This window comes from Delphinapterus leucas, chromosome 14, assembly GCF_059928025.1.
Source record: "Delphinapterus leucas isolate spDelLeu-1000000601 "Yukka" chromosome 14, BTC_Dleu_Yukka2, whole genome shotgun sequence".
NCBI lineage: Eukaryota > Metazoa > Chordata > Mammalia > Artiodactyla > Monodontidae > Delphinapterus > Delphinapterus leucas.
Genome location: NC_143142.1, coordinates 77,180,776 through 77,207,270, shown reverse-complemented (window position 1 = coordinate 77,207,270; position 26,495 = coordinate 77,180,776). Strand labels below are relative to the sequence as shown.

Genomic DNA, 26,495 nt, shown 5'->3' with positions numbered 1-26,495 from the left:
CCCATCTTGCCGAGCAGCCCATCTGACCAGCGCCCCAGCCTTTCTTTCTCCTCCTACTTGGGTAAATCCTGGCGTGGGGCCTGGTGTAGGCCTTCTGCTCTCTCCCTCTCTCAGATCACGTCTCCTCCCGCCCAGCCTTTCTGCTTGTGCGCAGATGGTTCCAAAACCCCTACCTCCCGACCTGACAGTCCTCCCGTTTCCGTCCCATATTTCCGACTCTGCTGGTCACGTCCACTGGATGATCCATCACCATTTCCAACTCAGCTCTGCCTCTTCCTCCCTGAAACTGCCCCCTCGCCCTGACGTTGCCAGTCTGGTCACAGGGGCACCTCGTCCTGGTCCCACGTCTCAGCCAAGTTTGGTTCCACCTTCTCTCTCTCTCCCACACCCAAACCCTCTCACCTCATTTCCTCCACTTCCAACTCTGTCCTCACGGTGTTGCTAGCTGTGAAATCCATGGACAGGCTACTCATTTCTTACTTGATCTATATAAGCAGAACAGTTCTAGGTCAAGTGAACGTAAGTCAAACTTGAATCATAAAAACTGAAAGTCATGGCCCCTCAGTCAATTCCCAGACTTGGGCCAGTTTACAGACCCCGGGCCCCTTGAATGAAGGGGAGGCTGGTTCCCCTTGAGGAAACACCCTGCTACACTGCCCCAAATGTATACTCTTAATCTTTCTCCCAGCTTTCCCCAAAGGGACCTATAGCCTTTCACCAGGGTGACGGCGTATTGGGGAAAAGGAAACACTAGACCTTTTGAGGACTGTTGGGCATGGGCACTGAACTGACACTAGTTCCAGGAGACCCAAAGCCACCCGACTCTGGGCCACCAGTGAGACCAGGGGCTTATGGAATCAGGGGATCCCTGCAGTTTTAGCTCTGATGCCATTCCCACAGCACTTTGTGTCCCCTCCCTCTCCTGGGTGCCCCCCAGGCACCACTGGGACCTTCCTGTTCCCTGGCTCAAATCTTCTGCTGGTGCCCAGTTCTCTGGAAGAGGCCAGCCTTCCTCAGCTTGATCGTTAAAGGCTCTCCATGAAGAATCCCCCTCTCTCCCAGCCTTCGTGGCTGCAAGTCCTCAACCCAATACCCTTCCCTGCATCCCCTCCATCCTGACGTACAGTCCTCCAAACACTGTGCACCTCCCTTCTTGCTTTGCTCTTACACTGTTCCCTACACCTGGAATTTCTTTTCGGCTCCCATCTCTGGATTTGTGTGGTGCCTGTTTTTAGCACAAATATACCATGCCCCCTTTAAAACCTTTTTGCTCCACTTTCACTCGTAACAACAAGGGAAATGAGCTAAAAAGTGTGGATGGATTAATTCACCAGTGTTGGGGACAGAAGGAGTCCTTCTACGAGTGGGCTGTTAACAACCTTCATAAACAAAAGATTGCCTTGTTTGTACCTGTTCTTCAGAGTCAGCATTTCTTAAATCTGCTCAAGGTGAAAGGGTGTGCTTTGTGTTTAAAAAAAAAAAATCATATGGGAAGCACGGAAATAAGAAATGTTCACTTTGTTTAATGCGTGAGTCTATTCCACGACAGGTGGCTTCTCGACTTGCACAAATAAAGCAGAATTGGTCGGTTGAAACCTATCAGCAGAGCAGACAGGATAACGGCCAGGTGGCAGGCCCAGGAGCAGATGGAGAATATTTACTTAGGTCTTCAGTTCTTCTTGTTAAGAGTCCCTCTAATTAAGTACCTTCCCTCGGATGTGAAATCAACTGTCAGCATCTTTGAATACTAGTCTTTTTTTTTTAAAGGTAATTCCCAGGCCAGTTTTTCTCTTTTCAAAGTCAAGGTTAGAGTAACCAGTGTCAGTGGAATCCATGCAAGCCTGAACATCCCAAGTTTCCTTTCAGACTTTTATTCGATGTTACCGGATCTCATCGTCAAAACTAAAACAGCACAGAAATTAAACTGAAAATATTATAAATCCCAGGAATTTTTTTTTTTTTATTTGATGCCAAGTAAGGCAGCGCCACCCTGGGGAGTCTGTGCAGACTTTATGGTGAAGGCAGGACCTCCCGGTGATGGACTCAACTCACCCAGCGCTCTGGGGGACCAGGCAGCCTGGAACCCTTGGTGTGCCCTTGGGTTTTCTGAAAATCATGTAATTCTCCATGCAGCATTAGCCCTTGACCGTCTTTCAGTTATTCTTCTTGGACTGATGTGACTTGGATCCGTTGCTGGTTTTCTTCCCACTTCTCTGACCACCGCATTTCCCTTTCCCTCTCCAAACAGTTATGGAGCATTCATAGAGCACCGAAGGGGGCGGGGGGCAGAACCACGCCCACTTGCAGGGACGTCTACAAGGATGGATGAGATCGGCCCCACCTCCGCCTCTGCTTCTTCCGTCCTAACGCTGAGCATGCGGAGTGATCCCCGAGCCCGTCCCTTTTTCTCCTTTCCTGTCAAAGGCTTTTACTCTCATGGCTTCCATCATAAAACTATATCCCCAGTCCGAGTGTCTCATCTGAAGTTGAGTATTCTATTTCCTCTTGTTTTCTCCAAAATTCATTGGGTCCTCAGGACAGCCCACTCCCCACGAGCGCTCTCTGCCTCTGTCAGGAGTGGCATAGGTTTCCTTTTTTTTCCAGACCTGAAATCTGGGAAGCATCCTCCGTCATACATTTCTCCTCTGCACCCAGGAATCAGCGTTCAGGCTTCCTCTGACCCGCTCGTTGATTCTTTCCTCTTTTGCCATTTCCACTGCCTCCGTTCTACCTGGTCCTGATGGCCGCACAGCTGCCTGACCCATCAGTGAGCTCTGCGCATCCAAGCCAACATTCCTTTCTTTAAATGCCATCTTATCAGTGTTCCTCTTGTTAAGTGGCAGAGATGATGTCTTACTCTTTTCTGTCTCTGACAGCATCTAACTCACCTCCTTGCACACAGCAGGCACATAAGCAACACTTGTTGATCTCATGTGGCAAAAGCATAGCTGCCTTTTAGTTTGTCAGCCTCAGCTTTCCGACCTTCTTTACCTTGTGCAACCTCCAAAGGATGATCCCCGCAGTGACAGAGTCCCCACTGTCGTATCCGTGGGGGAAATGCAACATGGCAGACAACAGTGAAATGGATCCACAAGTTGGGAGATGAAATCAGAGAGAGCAATTCAGGAATTGGAATTATTTGATATGAGAGAAACAGAGATGGTGAGAACTTACAGGGGGAAGATTTTGGTGCCCTGGCTCTCTTGAGACAGTGGTATACACACCAATTATGCATGTCCTTTACTACTCAGCCCTGGACTGTCTGCCTTGTGTTGCCCGTGTTATTCTTATCTTGGTTTGTGTTAGAAGAGCACAGACAGAGCGCCAGGGTCACCACGGGATGCTGTTGGAGGGCGCAGTCCAGGACGTCCGGGGGTTGGGATGGCCGTGACGAGCACATCTGGAGGGGGAGACGTGGACACAGGGATGGAGGTGAGGTGACCCAGACCTCCTCCTCCAAGAGGCTAAGCTTTCATCAGGTCAGACCCAGAGACAGCAAACCGTAACAGAAGAGGCAGAGGGGAGGGGACAGGAGGAAAGTTACGGGTTCAAAGTAAGTGCCGATTTCCAGGGAGAATTGTCAAGCCCCAAAACGAGTTACAGAGAAAGCCGTGGCCTCCTCTTTGCTGGAAATGCTAGAGTCGGAACAGACAACCTCTTCACAGTGGCCTGAGCACCGACTTCTCCGGAGGCCTGAGGATGGGGAAGAGGACCTTCTGGCTCCACATTCCCACAGCTGGCTTATCTGGATCGCTTGGTTGGCTTTGCAGAGTTGGCTGCAGGCTGCTGCTTACTCAACCACAGAAGTGAAATTTGTTGCTGATGAGAAATAATAAAAGATCTTTCTTTTTCTAGACTTCCTCTATGGGTGTTGTTGTTTTCTTTCTAAATGCGGGAGTTTCTTTTGCTTTTCTTCCTTTCGTGGCATTCAAATTTAGCTTTTGTGTATACCCTGCCCAGTAGTTCAGAGTAAGTTGATGAGAGAAGCCAACCCAAAATATGATGGATGCTCACCATTTTCTTCAAAGATGGTGTGGAGTGTGTGTACGGATGGGAGAAGTTAGGCTGAAGATGTTCGAGAACTCACCAGCATTAACAACGGAGACCTTTGGTGATGTCAGAAATGTTATCTATTTCTTTGACTCAACCATTTATGGAGCACTTACTCTGTGCCCTGCACGATGCTTGCCAGTTTCAGAAGAAACAAAAATGCATGAGACCTGATCCCTACTCTCAAGGCACTTACAATGTAGCAGGAAAGATAAACTGTGTTAACAAATCACCTTATGTATTACCAAGAGAGGATTATTCTGGTTCAAAGGAACGCTGTTGTAAGGGATGACATCATGGTAGAATTATAATAATCAATTTGAAATTCTACTTTTTCAACCTTTGTCATTTCTATCTTGGATTAGTCTGATTTTTTACCTTTTTAAAAAATAAATTTATTTATTTATTTATTTTTGGCTGCATTGGGTCTTCGTTGCTGCCCGCAGGCTTTCTCTAGTTGGGGCGAGCGGGGCCTGCTCTTCGTTGCGGTGCGCGGGCTTCCCATTGCGGTGGCTTCTCTTGTTGTGCTGCACGGGCTCTAGGGGCGCGGGCTTCAGTAGTTGTGGCATGCGGGGTCAGTAGTTGTGGCGCACAGGCTTAGTTGCTTTGCGGCATGTGGGATCTTCCCCCACCAGGGCTCGAACCCGTGTCCCCTGCATTGGCAGGCAGATTCTTAACCACTGCGCCACCAGGGAAGTCCCTGATTTTTTACTTTTTAAAAAATATTATTTCTGACTAGGTAATAGATTCACATGGTTCGTATACTGAAACAGTTTAGAAACATTTTTATTGATGAGTTTCACTCTCACTGAGTCCCCATCTACCCCAGTTCACTACCTCCTAACTCCCTTGACACAGATAGTTATGTTAATTTCTTGAGTACATATCCAGTGTCTCTTCATGCAAAATAAGTATATATACATTTGTATTTAAATTTTTCCTTTTTCCTACATAAAAGGCAGCCTTGTTCGTCACTTGGCCTGTTAATTTATCTCTGTATCTTGGAGACTGTAGCATGTCAGTGCATCCTTTTTCTTTCTTCATGGGTAGGCTACCACCTTCATAGTATTTCACTGTTTGGGGAATATCATGGTGGTATTCATTATCTATCACTGCATGACAAGCTGCTCCAGAACTTAGTGGCTTAAATTAAAACAATGGTTTTATTTATTCACAATTCTTTGGTGGGCTAGTTGGACTGAGTTGTGGTTTTTCATGGATTTACTCATACGGATGAGGTCATCTGGGAGTTTGGCTGGGCCTAGATGCTCCAGGACGGCTTCACCCACATGTCGGTGGTAGATTCCACCACCGGCTGGATTAGGTGTCTCCAGGAGACTAGCCCAGGCTTCTTCCCATGGTGACTGGATTCCAAAAGCAGAGAGGGATCATGCCCCAGTAAAAAAGGGCTTATGAAGACTCTGCTTGCAGCACGTTTGCTAATGTTCCACTACCTAAGCAGGTCACAGGCCCAGCCCAGCATCAGTGTGGAAGGATCTACCCAAGGGAGTGAACACCAGGAAGAGGGATTTGTTGGAGGTCATTATGTAACTGTCTTCTCCACATGTTTAATTAACCACCCCTAGTGATGGGCACCTGGTTATTTCCAATCGTTTGGTACTGCAGGTAATGCCTTGTTCATCGGTCAGTTCATGTGTGAGCAGGATACATTACCAGAGTGTTGCTGTGGCAAAGGGTAAATGCTTGTTTAATCGTCTATCTATTCTATTTCTGTGGTGTTATTTCTCTGGTTATTTTAAACTTGTATTCTTCTGTCACTTGTGTAGGAGCTTTGAAAATGTGAAGAGTTCAGATAGGAAATACGTATAAACTGAATTAAGTAGAAACTCTTTCCTAAAATAAGAAAAAGGACAAAAGCTAGACTACATATCAAATAATTTTGAATAGAGTAACATGTATTTGAATGAATGCGTCTATTATTATAATATCGCTCTACATTTCTGTTGTGTTTACAGTATAGAAACGGTTTGCTTATAGTGTCTCACTTAGTTCAAACAATTCTATGAGTTGAAAGTATAACTGGCCCCTACATATATATCAATATTATCATGTGTGTGTAGGTATAACATACATATATATTTATCTTTCTTTTCTTTTTTAAGACTCAGAGAAGTTACATGACTTGCCCCAGTAGCGGGTTATAGCCAGGCTATGTATCCAGCCCTGTGACAAGAAACTCGACCTCTTCCCATGACCTACCTCTCTTTCTGTAGGGACTTGTGTCATGTCTTAGCTTAGCCTCAAATGACATTCATTTGCTCCACTTGTTGATTGATTGCCACATTAATACATCCCAGTCACATGCGGTGTCTTCTCAGGAGGCTCTTTTTTTAAAAGTTAGAAATAGGTCATTTCTAAGCTCTGAATACTTGGGAAACATCCCTCAAGTTTTCTCTTGTTTTGCATGTGACATCGTTAAGTTGAGAACTGCGTTTCCTGATCTGAGTCACTAGTAACTCTTGAAAGAGGAATTCTTTTTAAGCTCATGTGCTTGCTTTCAGCCTTCAGGAAAGAGGAGGGAGTTATTTTTAAATAAAACCTTGTCTTGGCCCTCCTGCAGCAGACATGGAAAGTAGACTGTTGAGGTTTTTTTTTTTTTTCATTCACACTCAGACGTTTTCATAGGGGCTTGGTCACGGCAAAGTGGGCCCCACGTACAAACCACCCACTTCCCTGCAGCTTGATTGATGAGCAAAGCTGTTCTGCCCAAGGGCAGCCTGTTTGCCGGAGCCTGGATGATGACAGGTCCGACATGCACAGAGTTTAACCCAGGTATCTCGTCCCGGGGCTTCAGGCTGCGGGCCAGGACGTTTGTTCTTGAGGCAGGAGAGAGGAGGAAGGATCCACATCGGGGAGCAGGGCAAGCTGATTGGATCAGGAGCCACCCCACATTCTAGAATTCCCGAAAACATGGCAGCTCAGGCCGAGGTCATCGTTGTCGAGAGAACTCCTGCTGGTGCCGGGTGCCAGGAAAAAACCTGCGGAACTGTGATATGCAGGTGAGTGGAAGGATGCTTAGGCCAAGCCTGTGCAAATAGGAGGGGCCCTGTCTGACTAAGACTCTCGGCACATCAAAGAGAGGCATACACTTAAAGGAAGAAAGAAATTTGATCCCAAGTCAACGGAACCTATGACGGAAGTTTGGAAATACAGCCAAGCAATGACACTGTAAACAGGATGCGTCGGGACCGTGTCTTTGCACGTTTTCCTCCTCGTTGCGTCCACCAGAGTGTCTGTTATAGAGTAGACTCCACATACGTGTGGAATCCCCAAATGCTAAAGTTCAAAGTAACCTTGGAAACCATCTTGCCCAGGCTTCCCATTTTAGAGACAAGTAAACTGAGGCGCACGAAGGCTTAGGTAAACGGCCTGGGGTTGCTTGCCCGGTAGAGCCAGGTCTTCTGAATCTTAGTAAAGTTGCAGATTGTCCTGCCAGCGTTCTAACGAAAGTTAAGGGAAGGAATGAGTAAATCAATTTCCTTTTAAAAGAAACTTACTTAAAAGTTACAGATGCATTCAAGTCACATTGAATGATCCACTTAAACGTCTGTTGACCGTAGAGATCACTCCAGCAGGTACATCCTGTCGGGGGTGGTGGGAAAAGGGGGGGTTATAGGGATGAACTGGTGAGTGTCTTTTTTTTTTTTCTTTTTATATTGGAGCATAGTTGATTAATAATGTTGTGTTAGTTTCAGGTGTACAGCAAAGTGATTCAGTTATACATATACACGCATCTATTCTTTTTCCAATTCTTTTCCCATTTAGGTTATTACAGAATATTGAGCAGAGTTCCCTGTGCTATACACAGGGAAGTAGGTCCTTGCTGGTTATCTATTTTAAATATAGCAATGTGTACATGTCAATCCCAAACTCCCAATCTATCCCTCCCCGCTACCGTTTCCACCTGGTAACCATAAGTTTGTTCTCTCTGTCTGTGAGTCTATTTCTGTTTTGTAAATAAGGTCAGTTGTATTATGTTTTTTAGATTCCACATATAAGTGACATCATATGGTATTTGTCTTTCTCTTTCTGACTTATTTCACTTAGTATGATCATCTCCAGGTCCATCCGTTGCTGCAAATGGCATTATTTCATTCTTTTAATGGTTGAATAATATTGCATTGTATATACGCACCACATCTTCTTTATCCATTCATCTGTCAGTGGACAGGTTGCTCCTATGTCTTCGCTATTGTATACAGCACTGCAGTGAACATTGGGGTGCGTGTATCCTTTCGAACCATGTTTTTCTCCAGATCCCACTCCTGGGCATATATCCGGTTAGTGTCTTTTGAAAGATCTTCAGGAATCCGGCTTTCAAGACATTTTGACCATCTTGTAGAAAGTCTTACATGTCAGTGTTAGATGAAAAAAGTGGACTTTTCTTAGAGTGATTTGTTATCCGCTCGAGGTGCAGATAGCCTGGTGGGGAAGATTCAGCCCGAGGCTGAGCATTGTCTTTGTGCCCTGTAGTGAACTGGATATCCGCGCAGCGGAGGAGCAGAAGTCTTTAAGGAAGAGGCCTCGATCTTGCACTTGATTCCTCTGCAGTGCGGCAGGCTCACTGCCTGCTTCAAGCAGAAGGTGCCTGACTTGTCCCAAACCCCTGCTCCATGGGGCTTAGGGCTCAGTGGATTCAGACATTCAGGCGAACGCCACCCCTTCCTTCAAAGCTTGGTTTTTCTTCCATCACGTGGTGCACTGTCAATTTTCTATCATCTTTTGCTCTTGACTGTCTGAGACGGCAGGGAGAAACTTTTGCAAGTGCCTTCACAGAGGCATCTGCCCGAATCTGTTGTCATGAATAAATTCTGACACCTGACAAAAGAGTGACTAGACTAACTTTCCTCTACGAGGGGGAAGGGGTAAGTCGTTAGCCCCCTTTTTTGGCTGTAAATCAGGTGTTGTTCTGCCAGCCATTGCGAACATGTTAGAAGCCCATTTATCAATACCTACAGCACTGCCTCATATTTGGTTTCCTGTGTCGTAAAGAAAAACCTGCGGATTACTGAAAGTAGGGATTCCAACGAAATGTGGGTTCTACTTCGCTAGATTTGGGGTGAGAGGCTGTGTAACTCTAAGAATACCGGTAGTGGTATCTATCTACGTTCTAAGAATTAGGGAGGCAAGGTTTGTGCCGAATTAAATCACCCTGTCTTATCTGTGAGGCTTCCTGCAGAACGAAGGCAAAAATAAACCCAAACAAACAAAACAGGAACATGTTTGAAAACAGTGAGATGGGTGCTTCCCGAGCAGTAAAGATCTTGAAACGGTCCTTGAAAATTTCCTTGCAGAGCTGCTTGCTTGCTTGAAAGATGCTTTTTTGTGGCGGGAGGGTGTTGTTTTGTTGTTACTGTTTTGGTTTTGGTTCTTACTACCATATTTACCCCGTGTGTGGTTGCAGATGTCAGGGTTTTCTTGATAAAAAGGGGAGGGGAGATAAGATGCCACCGCCCGCAGCACGGGGTAGGTGGGATGAGCCCAGCTAGCCGTGTGTGTGTGTGTGTGTGTGTGTGTGTGTGTGTGTGTGTGTGTATGCGTCTATCTGTATGTATGTCTGTGTGTGTCTGTATGTGTCTCTGTCTTGGTGTGTATGTGTGTCCATGTGTCTCTGTGAGTCTCTGTGTATGTCTGTGTTTGTGTGTATATGTATGTCTGTGTGCTTCTCTGTGTGTCTCTGTGTGTTTGTGTGTTCATGTGCCTGTCTGTGTGTATCTGTGTGTGTCTGTGTATACCTCTGTGTGTCTCTGTGTGTTTGTGTGCCCGTGTGCCTGTCTGTGTGTGTTTGTGTATCCGTGTGTCTGTGTGTCTGAATGTTTGCGTGTCCGACTGTCTGTGTGTGTTTGTGTGTCCATGTGTGTCTGTGTGTGTTGGCGCGGACGCAGGTACCTAGGATTTTCAGGCTAAACCTTCCTCAGCATCACTGCTCTCTTTTCCTCTAACGGAAACTACTTCACTTTGTTGTGAGAGCAAACACAGTGACTTTCTTACAAAATAAAGACCAAATAATCTGAAACGCTCAAATAAAATCCACCTTATGACCCAATATTAAAAACATAGAAATTTTCCATGGAGAAATTCCCACCCCAGACTGAGGAAGACAGGCCAGTTTAGCTTGAGTTTCTTGCTTGTTTGTGTTTCTTTTCCACCCCCTGCCCCCATTTGCCAATGAAAGATGCTGTCTCACCGACTACACATCCCATCTCTCCATATCTGCCCGGTAATGAATGGCTTTCATTTGAACTTAAAATATGTGGTGGTGATGGGAGAAAGGTGAGGATGAGAGCTTGGACATGACATTATCTCGTGGAAGCTTTCCTCCCTGCCTCCCTCTCTCTCCATCGCTGTTCCTGTCGTTACCCTGGCTTCCCAGACATGAGCTTGCAAAGGCCAACCCTAGCAGTGATTGTCAGCTCCCAGGCAGTGTCCCTCTGAGGCAGCCCCCAACCCCCCGCCCCCTGCTAGGAACTTCACGGAAAGTTTGGCAATAGTTTGGCTTCCCAATGCATCCTGCCCGATTGCCGCAGAAGGTGGTACCACAAGAGCGCCCCGGTCCTGAGTTCTCACCACATGATAGTCACAGTGCTAGGGGCTTGCCTTGCACTATCTGAGTCCCGAAGACCGCAGGCAGGTACGGGCATTTTCCTCATTTTCAGACGAGGGGACCGAAGCTCAGAGAAAGTGAATGGTCTGTGGCCGATGGCACAGCTCCGAAGGGCCAGCCTGGGGCTTGAGCCCAGGGTGGACTCTGAAGGCCAAGCTCTCGGGCACTGCAGCATCCTTGGAAGAAGCCAAGCCCTTAGGAGCACGTTCAGGTCTATTTCAACCCTTATGAATTTGGCAGCCACGTGTCACCAAGCCATAACTTTCTTACCTGCTTCAGGAAAATGTTACTTTTTCTCACCTGGTTTGATATCATCCTCCTATTTCCTATTCTAAGAAATCAAAACAAGGGAAAGATAGATTTGAAGAATTGTTCTTGGCCACTTCTCATTGTGAGGTGCAGTCTGGGAGATAGAGGTTAGATGCTAAAAAAATGGGATTATATGAATTATATATATTTATATATATATAAATGATTAAGAAGAAAAATTGGTGCAACGTGGACTTAAGAAATCCAGGAAATCCAAGCCAAGGGGAAGTCATAGCTATAATGCTTCAGGTTCATCTGTGCCCCAGCCTTCGGGAAGGCCGTTTGTATTTTACCCCGTGTGATAAAGGCCCATGTGATTCTTTCTTGCTGCCTGAGTTAACTAAGCATCTTAACAGTACGAAATGCTCAGCTCTCATTAATTTTCCATAGGCCCACTTGACTTTGATCATTTCATTTGAAGGCCCCAAAAGACCATATAGAGGGAGAAACAATCACATTATCTCTCTTCCTCCAGTATGTGTATTTCAACCCCTAATGATGCCTTTCAATCAGGAAAAAGGTTTTAGGAACCAAATGACTAAGTTACACAACTAAACTTTCCCCCTCTTCCTTCATTAATAATTATTATTGACTCTTTTCTCGGCTAAAACTCATTTCAAAATCTGCACAAATGAACTTTTTCCATAACTGAACCTTTTAAAGGATATATTTGAAATATCTTGAAGCCTAAGAGAATAGCTTCTAAACAAGTGACACATTGATTTCCTCTTACCCTGAATTATTTCTCGCCTGATTTTCCTGAGGTTGTTCCTGAAACATTCTTTGTGGTTCACTGAACACAAAAAACAAGCCGTGTACCAGGTCTGGCGGGCGGTGGAGTGGAGGTAGTTCTAGGGGTTTTCATGGAGCATAACTTTTGTGGAGGAAATAAGACACTTCGACAAATAGCCGAAAGGTAACGTAGAGAATTGTCAAGTGCTGTAATTTTAAAGCTGATTATTACAGACCTAAAAGCTGGTTAAATTACAGTTTTATTGAATGCTAACGAACTATTACTCCCCTTCTGCACAGAATTTTTTAAACTCTTTACTTTCTCTGGCTTATAATTACGGTGACCACTTTTTCCATACCAATAATTAAGACACATGATCTGACAAAGGATTCTTGTACCACTTGTAGGTGTGAGACCACCCATAGCTAGATTTTTTTCTTTTAAGCAGGCTTTTTTAGGCCGGCTCTATAAAAAATAGAGGTTTGTTAAATAGGTGTGTTTTTAGACTTTTCATTAAAACCCCACCATACAAACAGTATTTTATTTTGTATCTGAATCACCATGTTATATCCTAAAGCACAATTTTACAGCCTAAGGGTATGTGTTAGCCTATTCATAAAAACATACTGCTGGATGGAGTAATAATACCTGCCATTATCCAGGTATAATAAAAAGGTCCCAAGGGGTCTGCTCCAGGTCTTTAATTTTCCTTTTGAAGATAAAGCTCCTTATTTCACTTTCAAGGTTCAATGTTTTTGAACCTTGCAAATGATTACCGTTGAGGCGTGCCAGATGTGAGCAATTGTGAGCAGTAGTTCTTGAAAAGAGGGTGAAGGAGTGACTTTTTCTTCCTTATTTGCTCCCCTTTATCATCTGTGGTTTCTGTACGTGTAATTTTTCACAACAGCAAGGCCATGTGGATGGATACCGGCCGGGCTGCCCTAGTCCAGGCATTGGGACTTTTGAACTTTCAGAGATAAAATAGGCCAGTGTTGATCATTTGAACTCATTGAAACCAAGGCCTGCTTGGCCAAATATTAAACAACTTACCCGGAGCCACACTGCTTGTTGGTGGCAGACCCAGCTCTCCGACCAGGGTAGGTTTCTCTTCCCCAGTATGATATTTTCTTCTGTTCGGGACTCACTCTGGTCAATTCCCAACCAGTCTGATGTCGGGGCAGCCCCAGCCCTGGAGAGGCGATGACAGGAGAGGTGGCCTTGTGGGCACCCTCAGGCTGACCCTCAGCTACCTGGAAGTTGAGTTCAAGGCCAGTTATATTATGGTGGTTCCCACTTTCCTGGGGATCATTGACCTGCTGATCCGGGAGCCCTTGGGACCAGACTTTTCCCATTGATTTGAGGTTGGAGTATCACAATAGATAGAGGTTGAAGTATCACAACTGCTGTCTTCAATAGATGATTCTGATCACTTATTTTGTAAGAAGGCTGCATTTATAAGTTGATTGTCTGAATGCACTTTCAGAATACATCTCTTCCATCAAAAACATACAAGACAATTCAGCTATTAAGATAATTGACCTTTAAATTTAACCTTGTGTCACTGTAACCTCTCATTCATTCATTCATTCAGTGACTATTTATTGAGCACCTACTGTAAGGCAAGCCTTCTTCTGGGTGTTGAAGATACAGCTCTGAACAGAGAAAAATTCCAGCCCTTTTGCTTAAATGCGTTAATGGCGTTAATAAATGTGCCCCCCAAATTAAAACTCTTAGCTTGCTAAAAGTGTGGATTGCCATAGAAGCAGCACACTGAAGGAATAGTGAGCTGACAGTAATTGGGTATCTGTAACTTTGCCGTGTGCTGTGTTGGGTCCTTTATCTCATACAATCATCATAACAGCCCTGTGAAAGATGGATATGATTATCTTTATTTTTTACAGATGAGGAACCAAGGTTTAGGAATGTAATCTGTCTTGCTCAAGGTCAGGCCAGTAAGGAAACAAATCTACATTGGTCTCACTAACATGCTAGATGTGATCATATCATTTTAGAACCATGTATTTGATGTCTGGCCACCGTACTATCATGGAAAGGTAGGTTGAGAAACCTTAGGGCACATTTTTGCCAATGTTAATAATATATATCTAGTAATGTTATTTCACCGGCCTCATTTGAAATATTTGAAATTTAGTTATTAAGTCCATGTTCCATTTATGTCTATTTATTTAAGTTTCTGAATAGCAGTAATCACTGTAATACCCTCTCCTCTCATAACAAGCATCTTTCCCTAGAACACCTCACCCCACATTAGCTGTTTGATGACCACAATGACATGTGCTTCTCAGATAACACATGACCTTGCATTTGGCTCAGAACTTAGTGGTTGACTGCTAAAAATAAGTCTTTAATGGTTGATTGGGACATTCATCGTGGGGGGCTGATACTTGGGAGTTTGCTTCTTCGTGAAACATGAAACATGTTTATGTATAGCTGCAGAATTGATGAACCTCGTTTCTTTGATGAAATGCATTAAGGATTTCAGAGATATTTTTGTCCCCAGAAGTAGTTAACAGAAGTATGGGATCTGCTAGTGCTTGGGGACCCAAATCCTTCTGTGTGTCTCAACCCAGAGAGGAGACTGGGGCCGTATTTCTGGGGAGGAGTGAGAGGCGGGATTACGTCTGGAAGTTGGGACAGCGGCAGGGGGAAGGTCTTTTGCTGACTTTGGTCTCGACCAAACAAGGGTTGATATCCTGGCCTGTGCTGTGGCCGTGGTGTCACAGGCTGATGTCATCCCAGGAACCCAGCTGCCCTCAGCGCTTCTCACTGATTGGGGGAGGGGGATCCAGAGACTGGGGCTCTTCAGCTGCCCCCTCTCCCCACTGTCTCTGGTCGTCTCTCTAGTTTGGGATCTTTGCAGAAGAGTTTTTCTTCAGTTCATCTGATCACCCCCAATACTTCCCGTCACGCTTACGGGAATCCCCAAACTCCTCGTCCTGATTTACAAAGTGTTTCACCACCTGACCCCTTCGCAACTCTCAGGTCCGTGGCTCACGAGCCACGTGGGCTGATTCCTGACCCGTAACAGCAAGCTCACCTCTTAGGGCCTTTGCTACCTGTGTCTTCTGCTGGGATTATAGTCCTCCTAATTGTCCTGGGACTGCTCCTTCTGGCCTTTCAAGTCCCTCTTTAAATGTCACATCCTCAGAGAAGCTCCCCCTGACCACCCGGTCCTCCCCACCCCTATCACCCTACTTTCATATTCTGGATGTTTTCATGTTATATAGTCAGTGCTTGGCGTGTTTATTCTTTCAGCTCCGTGAAAGCAGGGACCGTGCGTGTCTTATTCTCTACAACTCCTCCCAGCACCCAGGGCAGTGGCATCTAGTAGTTGACTGAACAGCTGTCAGATGAAGGAAGGAGGTCCTCAAACTGTAGGTGACTTAAATACCGCAAGCTATGTTTTTAGGAGTTTTTTTTATTGGAGTAGAGTTGATTTACAACGTTGTGTTACTTTCTGCTGTACAGCAAAGTGAATCAGTTATACATATACATATATCCGCTCTTTTTTAGACTCTTTTCCCATATAGGTCATTATGGAGTATTGAGTAGAGTTCCCTGTGCTATACAGTAGGTCCTTATTGGTTATCTATTTTATATCTAGCAGTGTGTGTATGTCAATCCCAATCTTCCAATGTATCCTTCCCCTCCTTCCCCTCCCCGGTAACCATAAGATTGTTTTCTACATCTGTAACTCTATTTCTGTTTTGTAAATAAGCTCATTTGTACCATTTTTTTAGATTCCACATATAAGCGATATCATACGATATTTGTCCTTCCCTGTCTGACTAACGTCACCCAGTATGACAATCTCTAGGTCCATCCATGTTGCGGCAAATGGCATTATTTCATTCTTTTTTTTATGGCTGAGTAATATTCCACTGTATATATGTACCACATCTTCTTTATCCATTCATCTGTCGATGGACACTTAGGCTGCTTCCATGTCTTGGCTGTTGTAAATAGACCTGCAATGAACACTGGGGTGCATATATCTTTTCAAATTATGGTTTTCTCCGGATATATGCCCAGGAGTGGGATTGCTGGATCATACGGTAGCTCTATTTTTAGTTTTTTAAGGAACCTCCATGCTGTTCTCCATAGTGGCTGTTTTAGGTTATTTTTTAAATAATGCGAAAGAAATAAAAGCCAGGTCCTTTTTTTTTCAAAATTGCGTACTCACCTCAACATTTAGCTCCTTCTGATTGGTCAGAGATGAACCAGTCATATACAACAGCCTGTCCTAAGGGGATCCAAACACGCTGCTCGTTTACGCTTTGCAAACAAACTATCCTAAAACCGTACTCCCTGGCACCGATTTCAGAATCTCCACTTAATGCATCAGGAAACTGGAGGGCTCATCCTGGACTTCAGGACTCGTTTCACTTCTTCTGTAAGCAGCTCCTCTGTACGGATACCCACAGTGAGTGATTTCCCTGAAACCTGCCTCAGATGCTCAAATAGAGTTTGATGGATTTGACACACACAAAAAGTACTTTTTCATTTCGAGTAAGTTAGTGGTGACACTATTGGATACAAATGATAAGTTCCTGAATATCCTGGAACCTCATGAAAATTCTTCTGGCTAGAAAGTGGGATACAGTCAAAGATAGGCCTATCATAGACCTACCAAGGAGATTTATAGCTACTAAAAGACAGATTCTTAAAGTGGTTTCATTTGCTGGGACATCCCCATGGTTTCTAGAGCTTGGAAACCATCACCAGGGTCTTGACCTTCAGAAAGGGGGCTGGGAGAAGGCCTTCTTCCCTTGCAGGGGGAAGGGATGGTACAGGGGTTGTGGTCCTGCTTTCTGAAAAATGAGATGTGGTCTCTGGTGAGTAGAGACTTAACTCTCACAATACTGTTGGTGTCTGGCTTCTGATGCTTTATGGAACGTGTCTTTGTGCTTGGAGGTGTAACCTTATTAATTTGGGGAGGAAATGTAGATTGAGTTTCAAAAATCTGATTTTGCAAAACTTGTAGAAAATTTAAAAAAAATAAATGAGGGGCTACGTTTATATTAGCAAATCACAGAGAATATATACTGTGGCATAAAATCATTTAGTCAGGCTTTGCATCGAAACCAGTGACTTAATTACTCTAATCTCAGTGGTGTCCTGTTAACTGGGAGATCTTTATCAAGGGTGGATTTAACAAAGCTACTTGGGATATTCTGACTACGGGGAATGATGGGAAATAGCTCTTTTTCAAATTTTTTATCCTGGTTGGCAGGGTGGGTGGGGTGCAGTGGGCATCTGTTCTTTTGCTCAGTTTGATGGTAAAGAAAAGAATGAGAACTTTTGATGGTGAGATCAGGGGTGAGTAATATGGTAAATTCCAGTTTGTCTGAAGTACAGTAAATGCTCGCATTAGCTAGAAGAGTGAGGTGTTCTGGTTAATTCAACCCTCTGTTTAACCTAGAACACTTCTTTATGACTAGCTTTTACAGAATTTAATACAACAAAACACACCTAACCCCAAAACTACACCAGACACACGTATATCTCTTTGAATGATTCAGAAGATACTTGAGGGTTTCCCCAAGCCTCGGGGTCATCGAGAAACACATCAGTTATGTTGGACGTGGCCGTTGGTAGGGATTTGGGGCTGAGAGAAGGCTGGCCTGTTACTGCTGGTTGGAAATAGCACTTGCATTTCCTTGGGGGAGGGATGGGGGAGAGGGAGGGACGTGGGGAGCTTTGAATCATCACTGCTGTTGGCCAGAGGTGAAGGACAGTTCTTATTTTCCCAGGTCTCATCAGGCAATCTGTGAGGCTTTTATTGGGCTTATAAATACTCACAAATACACAGACCCTAAAGTGAGATAATGTATGTAAAGTATTTAGTGCCGAGTTGAACACACAGAGAAACCCTCAGTCAATGCAGGGTAAGTTGAACACGTTTATCTGCGATTCGTTTGGTTAATTGTTGCTTTTTTCTTCTGGGTGTCGGAGAGCTCTTCCCACACCTCCTTCTTGGATGGAGGAACTTTATTTGCCTGAGCGAGGACCGCTGGCATTACTTACATTTTCTTAAATGAAGCGTCTGCAGATGAGGACTGCAAGGAACTATCATGAATTTAAGGGTAGATAGTGAAATCAGTTAATATGATGATTTCAGATTGTACCTTCATCTCTGGGACAAGAGAGGGAATTAGGCAAGTGTGAAAAAGTCTAGGTTTCTTGTTGTTGTTGTTGTTTTCATACTGTTAAAGGAAGGGTAGAGTCTTATAAATTTTTTGGAGGGTGATTTGACCTTAATTTTGAAAATACTAAGTTTATGTACACTTGGACTCACCAGTTTCACTTCTAGGAGGTTTTCCTGCATATATGTAAGGACATCCATTGTGGCATTATTTATTTTGTTTTTGCAGCAAAAGCCAAAAAACCAACAAGCAAACTGGGGGGAAAAAAGAAAAATATCTGTGTAGGGGACTGGCTAAATGATGGTAAATTGTTTATATGAACTAAAATTCAGCTGTTAAAAACGTGATCGATAGACATGAAGTCACATAGAAAGATGCCCAATTATTGTAGAGCGGAAAAGTTGAAGTCTCTATAGAGCATTTGATCTCATACATGAGGGAAAAAAATAGATACATGTATATTATGCATGTATACCCATAACATTTTCTGGAAGGATATACAGTATGTTGTTCTGTTATTATAGTATAATTTAATAGTTATGAGTACTATGAGTTACAATGAATAATTATGACAAATCAATACAAATTAAGATTAGTTGATATACATCTATTGTTTATTGTAAAATGGGTACTATTAAATTACTTAAAAGTTTGCTCTGGGCTTCCCTGGTGGCGCAGTGGTTGAGAGTCCGCCTGCCGATGCAGGGGGCGCGGGTTCGTGCCCCGGTCCGGGAAGATCCCACGTGCCGCGGGGCGGCTGGGCCCATGAGCCATGGCCGCTGAGCCTGCGCGTCCGGAGCCTGTGCTCCGCAACGAGAGAGGCCACAACAGTGAGAGGCCCGCGTACCGCAAAAAAAAAAAAAAAAAATTTGCTCTTCTATGTTCGTTAAGGATTTTCTAGTTTGTCTTCTAATTTGCTTATTCAGACCTTTATGCATGTCGCATACATAGTTAAACTTCAGTCCAGCTTAGAGTCATTCGTAATTGCCAGAATGATGCTTTGACTATTTCTCTGACAGTGGAGGAGGTGGTGGTGACCACGCTGGTCATTACTTATCAGACGCCCACCTATGTGCCAAACACTTGTACTTATATTTTCTCTAGACCTCACAAAATTCTGAAAGATGATGAGGAAACAGAGGCTCTACCAACTTAAGTAACTCGCCAGGAAGTTGGAGCCAGGAGGTTTGGGAACTAGCAGTCAAACTGGGTCTAACTCCAAAGACCGTGCTATTTCCATATGTCCTTCTGCCGGATATGTGGCACTGGTGAATTAATTTTTCAGAGAGTCTGTTTTGCTGTTGAAACAGATAATTTTGGAAAAAAAATGAAGAGAAAACATGCTTTGTTTGTTCTTATTCTTGCTTTCTAGCACATTCCACTCATCATTGTTATTAACTATTTCTTCCGCGCTTCACATTTGTCTGAACTTGGAACATATGCTCACGAAGCTGTTGGAAACTTCCCAAGCCTATTTGATTCTGCTGATGTTTCCATAGTGTGCACCAACCCGGCATTTTCGGGGCCCAGTGCAGTGTGCCGTCTGAGAACTACTCCCGCCTTCAGGGTTGGACCCGATTCAGATGAGAATGCCATACCACTGTTTATTTTCTTGAAATAAAGAACAAAGAAAAATACAAGAGCGAAATCTGCTTTTGAAAACATTCAAGTAATGTAATTTTTATTAGTTGAACTAATTTTAGGCTTGGCCTGGTTTTGCTTCTAGAGATTTCCACAGTTCCGTAGGGTTCACCCAGGGTGGCCATGTAGCAGTAACAATACCAGTCACAGGACTGTCCTTGAGCCCCCATCTCCCTTCTTGCTTTTCTGTTGTCTTTCATCCATTCTTTCCTTCAACTCTTTCCTGAGATCTGGTCTTTATCTGAAGGTGATCCTGGCATTTTCAACCCAGTAAGATAAGTGGGGTTGGTTGGCATAGGGGGCTATGTCCATAAAATGGGCATCTGACCCAGTTTTAGGAAAGGCTTATCATTTAGAGGAAATGATAATGATTCTGAGTCCTGAAAGAGAAATAATAGAGGCGCCCAGTTATCTAGGAAGAGAGATCAGAATGTGTAGAAGCCCAGAGGTTCTCCCAGAGAACTCGGTGTATCTGTGCAGCTGTGTCTCCAGTCTGACCTTCTCTTTTGAATGAGGTTATTGACTACACATTAGGCCCTTGACCTTGTTAAAGGCTCATATCATATCAGTGTGACTAGGGTACAAAAACATTCATGGAATAATTGACTTTTTTTCTGAAAACTCCTACAACATCATTATTGATAGTGTGAGTATTTGTGACTCTTACATCTTCCATATCTGTCCCATCTTCCTAAATTCACATTGGCAGATGACGTACTTGGTCAAGGAGAAAACTTTAGGGACTTGTGTAGAATGAAACAATAACTGCCGATTCTTGAAAAGGGACTGTTGGTATAATATCCTTCTTGCAAAAACAGGGAAATGCCTAAGTTCCTGTTTTCAGTAAGGAAGATGGATAGTCACAGGAGGAGAGGACAAAAGAAAACAGAATACCCCAGCCTTAGGCTATGTGTTTGGGCTTGCTTTGTCACTGATGGAAACATCAAATGACAGTTCTTCCTTCATTCCTCTTCCTGCATCCAGCACTAAGGCATGCTTCTAAACCTTGAGTTGTGTTCACTCCTGGCAGCGCATAAGCCTGGTTTCCCAGTTTATATATGCCATAGTTTGGGCTCTCATCTGCTCTCCAGCAATTCGAGGAAATCTTTCTTTGGAGTTCTTTTCCCTATTCTATTTCAACACCTAAATTTGGTTTTTTGCCCATGAATATGAAAACTGAAAGAGTGAAGATCAAATTTGGAAATGCATGTGTGCCAGTGCACCAGTCAGCCTGAAAAGATAAGAATATATATGCGTATATGTGTGTGTGTGTGTGTGTGTATATATATATATATATATATATATATATTCTTCAGAAAGTCAGCTGAGAAAAAGAGGCCATTGTATTACAGCTTTAAACTGACAGATCTATTCTGGTTCAAGGTCAACCATAAGTGGAATTGTAAAGAAATGATAAAAAAATAATATACAATTAATATTCAGGGACAGAATGGTCATATCATATACAAGATGAATTTAGCTAAAAGAGAAACAGTAAAATGCTATTCTTTTAATAGACAACAAATGTCCACTAATTATAAATTAAAGAGAATCAGTAGTTCCCTTAGATTAAAAAAAAACCTAGTTGGAAACTGAGAATCCTGTAGTAAATACTAAGCACTAGGGTGCGTTAGTCACATGTGTATAATAAAGACAGTAAATCGACATAAGTATGGCTACGATGAAATGTGTATAAAGCACTTTGAACTCCACAGAAGTAAGCAAAGTATAAATAGATAGCATGCTCAGGCAGGGAGAAAATCAGCGCTATTTTAGCACTTGGGCTAGTGATAATTTATTGTTCAGGCTCTTCGGTTGAGCCAATGTTTATATGGTGCTGTACATTAACTGAGACAAAAATAGTCTGTACACATCACTGTCCTGGACAGATTCCTGAGTGATCAGCAGAAACTGTTCCAACCGGCCACTCCCCTACAAGCAAGGGATTTATAATATTTTAAATATTCATCCTAAAAATCCAAGCTGTTTTGACAATTTGTTTGGTAATATATCTGGTTCAAAGAGAAGCGGTGTGGCAGAAGTAATGGAAAAAGACAAAGTGGTTAACATTACAAACTCAGGGCCCAGAATGCCTGGATTCAAAGCCCAGCTCTGTCACTTACTGGCTGGGTTGACCTTGGGCAAGTTACTTAACCTCTCTGTGCCTTGTTTTGCTCGTCAATAAATGGGGTTACTAACAGTACTGAGCTCACTAGGTTGTTGGGAAAGTGAAATGACCTAATACAATGAAGCGTGTAGAACGGTGCCGGACGCGGAGAGGGTGTAAACTGTCCTCGTGTCTTTTCTCATCCTTTCCCTTCCGTGTGGATCGTTTTCAATGACCATCCCTCGAGCACTTCCCATGTGTCAGGCACTTTGTTCCCACCCCGCTTAGCCTTGCCTGTACCTTATGAAGTCACAAACCGTCAAGCATTTGGACCCAAGTCTATTTGATTCAGGACCCATCCTTTTTATCGTGACACTAAGCTGCTTTTCCTTAGAAATACCTCCTTCAGAAAGCCTTCTGAGTTCAACTCCGCCCAATTCTGGCTCACTCCTCTATCCGTTTGAGCTATATATTTATTTGTGACATTGCACACGTTTGATCTTTTTAGTTTATATCTCCCCAACTAAATCCTGTGTTCTTTGAGAGGAAGCATCTCTCATAACTCCTTCTGGGCAACCTTTGTGACTGCCTTTCAGTCTGATTATATCAGAATCAGACACGGCTGAAGGATTAAACAGATCTGAATCTCTATCAGCTGTGAAGTCTTCTATACACCTAAGAAGGGGAACAGATGCTCACTGCTTCCGTAGAAATCATGCACAGCATCCGAGCCCTGTGAAATGCAGGCAGTTCTGAATCTGCATCCAGTCTTCACTCAAGAAAAAGTGCAGTAATCCAAGAAGTAGCCATGGAAGCCTTTCAGCTGTCTGCCGGGCTGTCACCATGGGAAGACCGCGAGTGTGGCCTCCAGGAGACTCCCAAGGGCGGCGTTACTGGCTGAATTCAACTCAGTCCAAGGTCTGAACTTCATCCTGGCAACTCGAAGATCTGATTTGTTCATTCCTCAAGGACAGATTCGTCTCTTAGGGACCGACTCCCATGAACAGCCCACTGGACAGGTGTTCAAACCAGAAGGCCAGTGTATTCATTTGTAATGAGACATCGTGTGCTTACCTGCCCCAGCCCATGCTCTCTCTCTGGGCAGGTTTTCTTTGGAAGCCAGATAGGCTTCAGAGGTAGCTTGGTGAGCACAGAATCTGAACAAGGAAAGTTAGGAGACTGGGTTGGTTTCAAGATAATGGCACCGAGGGCTTCCCTGGTGGCACAGTGTTTAAAAGTCCACCTGCCAATGCAGGGGACATGGGTTCCAGCCCTGGTCTGGGAAGATCCCACATGCCACGGAGCAACTAAGCCCATGTGCCACCACTACTGAGCCTGTGCTCTAGAGCCCGTGAGCCACAACTACTGAGCCCACGTGCCACAACTACTGAAGCCCGTGCGCCTAGAGCCCGTGCTCCGCCACAGGAGAAGCCACCGCAATGAGAAGCCCGCGCACCGCAACTAGAGAAAACCCGTGTGCAGCAAAGAAGACCCGACGCAGCCAGAAATAAATAAATAAAATAAATAAATCGAAAAGAAAAAAAGATAATGCCACCGAGATAACGTCGCATGCTTACTCCTAAGATTGCCTCGATTAGTTGGCCAAGGCTGGCATGGAAATGACCAAGGTTGGCCGCCCTGGCTCACTGACCAGCAGCTGACAAGTCTCCGTTCTGATTGGCAGAGTCGTCTCCTACGAACACCCGTAGGGTTGGAGTCAAAGATTTCAGGATCGGATACATTCGGTTTCTTTAAAGTGCCTTTACTTCTCTGTTCTGGCCGCCATGTATGCGTGCCTGTGCGGCCCTGGAGATGGCGCATATCTGCGGGCCAGGGCCCAGGGCAGGCTCTCTTCCCCGTGGAATGGAGTGTTGGTGCCCCTTGGCAAGCCCTTCCAGTGCAGCTCACAGTGGGGCAGGAAGAGAGGGGTACAGTTATTCTTGCTAAAATCGGTCACACCACTTAAAGTACACAAGAGATAGGAAGGAGAAGAGAGCAAAGGGATTCTCTGCAGGCAAATGTTTATTCTTCCAACTGTGCGATTACAGATGTCCATATCGAGTCCTCAGACACGTTTGCTCAAGCCCCCCAACCCTCATAAAAAAGGGTGATGTCACGACTTCCCCTTCCTCTGAACTCCTGCCGCACATGTCACCATTCAGATGCCACCCCTCGTCTTCGGTCACCTTTTTCAGAGCTGGTTTAGTTCTTGATGTCTTTGAAACTCCTCTCATGTTAGAAGCATGAGCGCTTCAGCTCTCCGAGGTACCCGCGGGCACAGCTGAGCGGCGGCCACGAGGGGGGCCCCCTCTGCAGCTGTCTCTCACGAGGAACAGCTGTCCCGAGCCCACTGTCCCTAAGCATCTCTGTGCCCCCCGCCCCCCTTGCGTCAGTGGCTCAGCTAAAGTGCAGTCTCGTGGGGTCGGGGGCAGGTCCCACAACAGCAGGTCCTACAGGAGGCCCGATTTCCTCACCTGGGGGGCGTGGAGGAGCAGACACCCCACCTCTGCTCTTCTCTCCTCGATCTTGCCCCACAGCCAAGGAGAGGGGTGGACAGAGGGGTCTTGTCCTGCTCTCCCTGGTGGCTTGCTCTCAGGGCAGGCCCTTGCCCCTTCTGCACTCCGATCTGCCAACTGGTCTTACTACATGTGGAAAGCGTCGTGTTTGTTATCCTTCCCCAGCATGTCCTGGTCTGTGGCAACTAGTGGGTTTGCGCCCGCTATGGATATTCAGTATGACATGGATTTGCCCAGTCACTGGTGACCTGCGTGCACCAGGCTTTGCCCCAAGTGCTGGAGATGTGACGTGCTCTCCGCGGCAGTACCGCGACCTCACTGGGTCGCGGGAGCCTCCTAATGCTTTAGTGAGGCTCTATTTCCAGCCCATTCATCCCTGATGGGCTGCAGTCCGTATGAGATGGGGAATCCTTTGCAATGAGTTATCCTTAGACAAATGACCAAAGTGGGAACGTGAGGTGGTGTTGGTCCGAAAGACTTCCTTAAGGAGATTGGTGTGGAGCAGAGCTCTGTGTAAGATTTCCTGTCCTTCTTGTGGGTGTGTGTAATGAAACTGGGGAGCTGGTTTGCAGAATGGGTGATGAAGCCAGTTTTATGGGCTGCTTTATGGTGCTGATCTCACCAGGAGAGAGTTGGCACAGCCACTCGTGTTCCAGGTTGTTTGATATGCAGGGAGGCCGTGGTAGCTGTGCTTCTTCCCGTTACCCACCCCATGGCCTCCCCGGTCCCAAGGGAGCAGCGTATGTTCTCCCCGAGCCCCTCTGCGGAGACCAGACAAGGCACACTCTGCCCATCTAGGGGCTGGATCCTCGGCCTGTGTGGTCAGCTGGTGTAGTCCGGTGTTTTCTCAGCGGATGCGGCTGGAGTGTCACCTGAGGCCACCTCACGCTTCTTCATGGTGCTCAGTTTACAACAGTGGCAGGTGGTCAGCCATGAGTGTGTTCAGGTGAGTTTCTGGATTCGGCAGGTTGTGTCTAGCAGCTTTAGATAAGGCTGGGCTCCTCCATCCTAGCCGCATGCCAGAATCACCCGGGAGTATTTAAAAGCCTCATGCCCAGGCTGCATCCTGAACAGATTCCTCCAGACTCCCTACAGGTGGGACCCGGGACTCCCCGAGTGATTGTGTGAGTGACTGTGTTAGCAAGACCTGGGACCCACTGCTGTAAGGAAAGGAGAGAGGGTGGAAGGTAAAGCAACATAAGAGGAAAGAAGGGGACCGAGAAGGAGAGAAGAAACAAAGGGCTGCCCAGGTGTGGTGGAGAGAGATGGTCCCTAGCCAGCAAGTTCCCGGTGCTTGCCACGAAAGGGTAGTGTGCCAGCCGAGACCCCAGCCCCCAGGACGTGAATGTGAGGAGCCGAGGCTGTGCTGGAGTCAGGTTGTGGTCGAATGCGTCTGGTCTTGCCATCAGACGAACTATTTACCAGCTGTGTATGCCTGGACATGGGGCTCCCCGAACCTCCCTGAGGTTCCAGGTCCTCTGACCCTCCCTGTGGGGCTGTGGGATGGGTTTGATGGAACGATGGTGAAGTTGGCATATGCCAGGCGTTCTGCAAGTGTAGCTTCGTAATAAGAAGCATTAGAAGAAATGTCTATTAATATTTCAATAAAGCTTTACCAGCTCTTCTCATCAGTTATTTCTCTCTGCTCTCCTGAAAGGCAGCGGTTCTGAAATAATTGGTTTAGGAGCATTAATACAAAGTATAGAGGCCAGGCTCACAGAAGGACCTGTATTTTCACCAGCTCCCTGGGTGATTCTGATACAGCCAAAGCCGGGGAACCTTTCTGAAAGGGAAAGCCGGGTCCTCACCCTCTGTAGTGAGGACACAGAAGGATCACATAGAGGCGCCGGGAATGCTCTGTAACGGAGCCCCACCACCTTCTACTTGGTTTGCTCTCCCTCCTAGTTTCCTGAACTTCCTAATGATTTTGGTGAACCTCTGCCCCACCCCTACATAGAAAAGAGGGCCAGCAGGCACACAGCAGGGTAATCTTGGCGAGGTTCCACCTTTCATTTACAAGTCAAACTGAGACGGACTCTAAAACTGGCATCCTCCGAATTAGTAACCCCTCGCCAAACAAGGCAAAAGCCTTTTCATTTCTGACTGCAGAGGCAAGAATGAATTGTCTCCCTCCCTTTTTGTACTTGACGGCCCTGAAAGCGTCTCATTCGTAGCCTTGGATCATCAGCTCTGAGAGTGCAAAGTGAAACAAAGCACACTCTCAGCATTAATACTTATTTTTAAAGGCATGAGGAGTCCCTTGGACCACAGTGAATCAAAGGGTCAGTGCACTGACAAGTTTCCATGGGTGTTGTGAGAATGTCGGTCCATGGGAGCCCACAAGGAC

General features: G+C 45.2%; 1 protein-coding gene and 1 pseudogene across 1 annotated transcript in view; both read left to right on the top strand.

The window, feature by feature from the left end:
* BCL2 (BCL2 apoptosis regulator) overlaps positions 1-26,495 on the top strand; it is a 185,851-nt gene that overhangs the window by 103,194 nt on the left and 56,162 nt on the right. The gene's annotated exons all lie outside the window — the stretch shown is intronic.
* Positions 1-26,495, top strand: part of LOC111180277 (proteasome activator complex subunit 1 pseudogene) — a 47,970-nt pseudogene extending 21,475 nt beyond the window's left edge.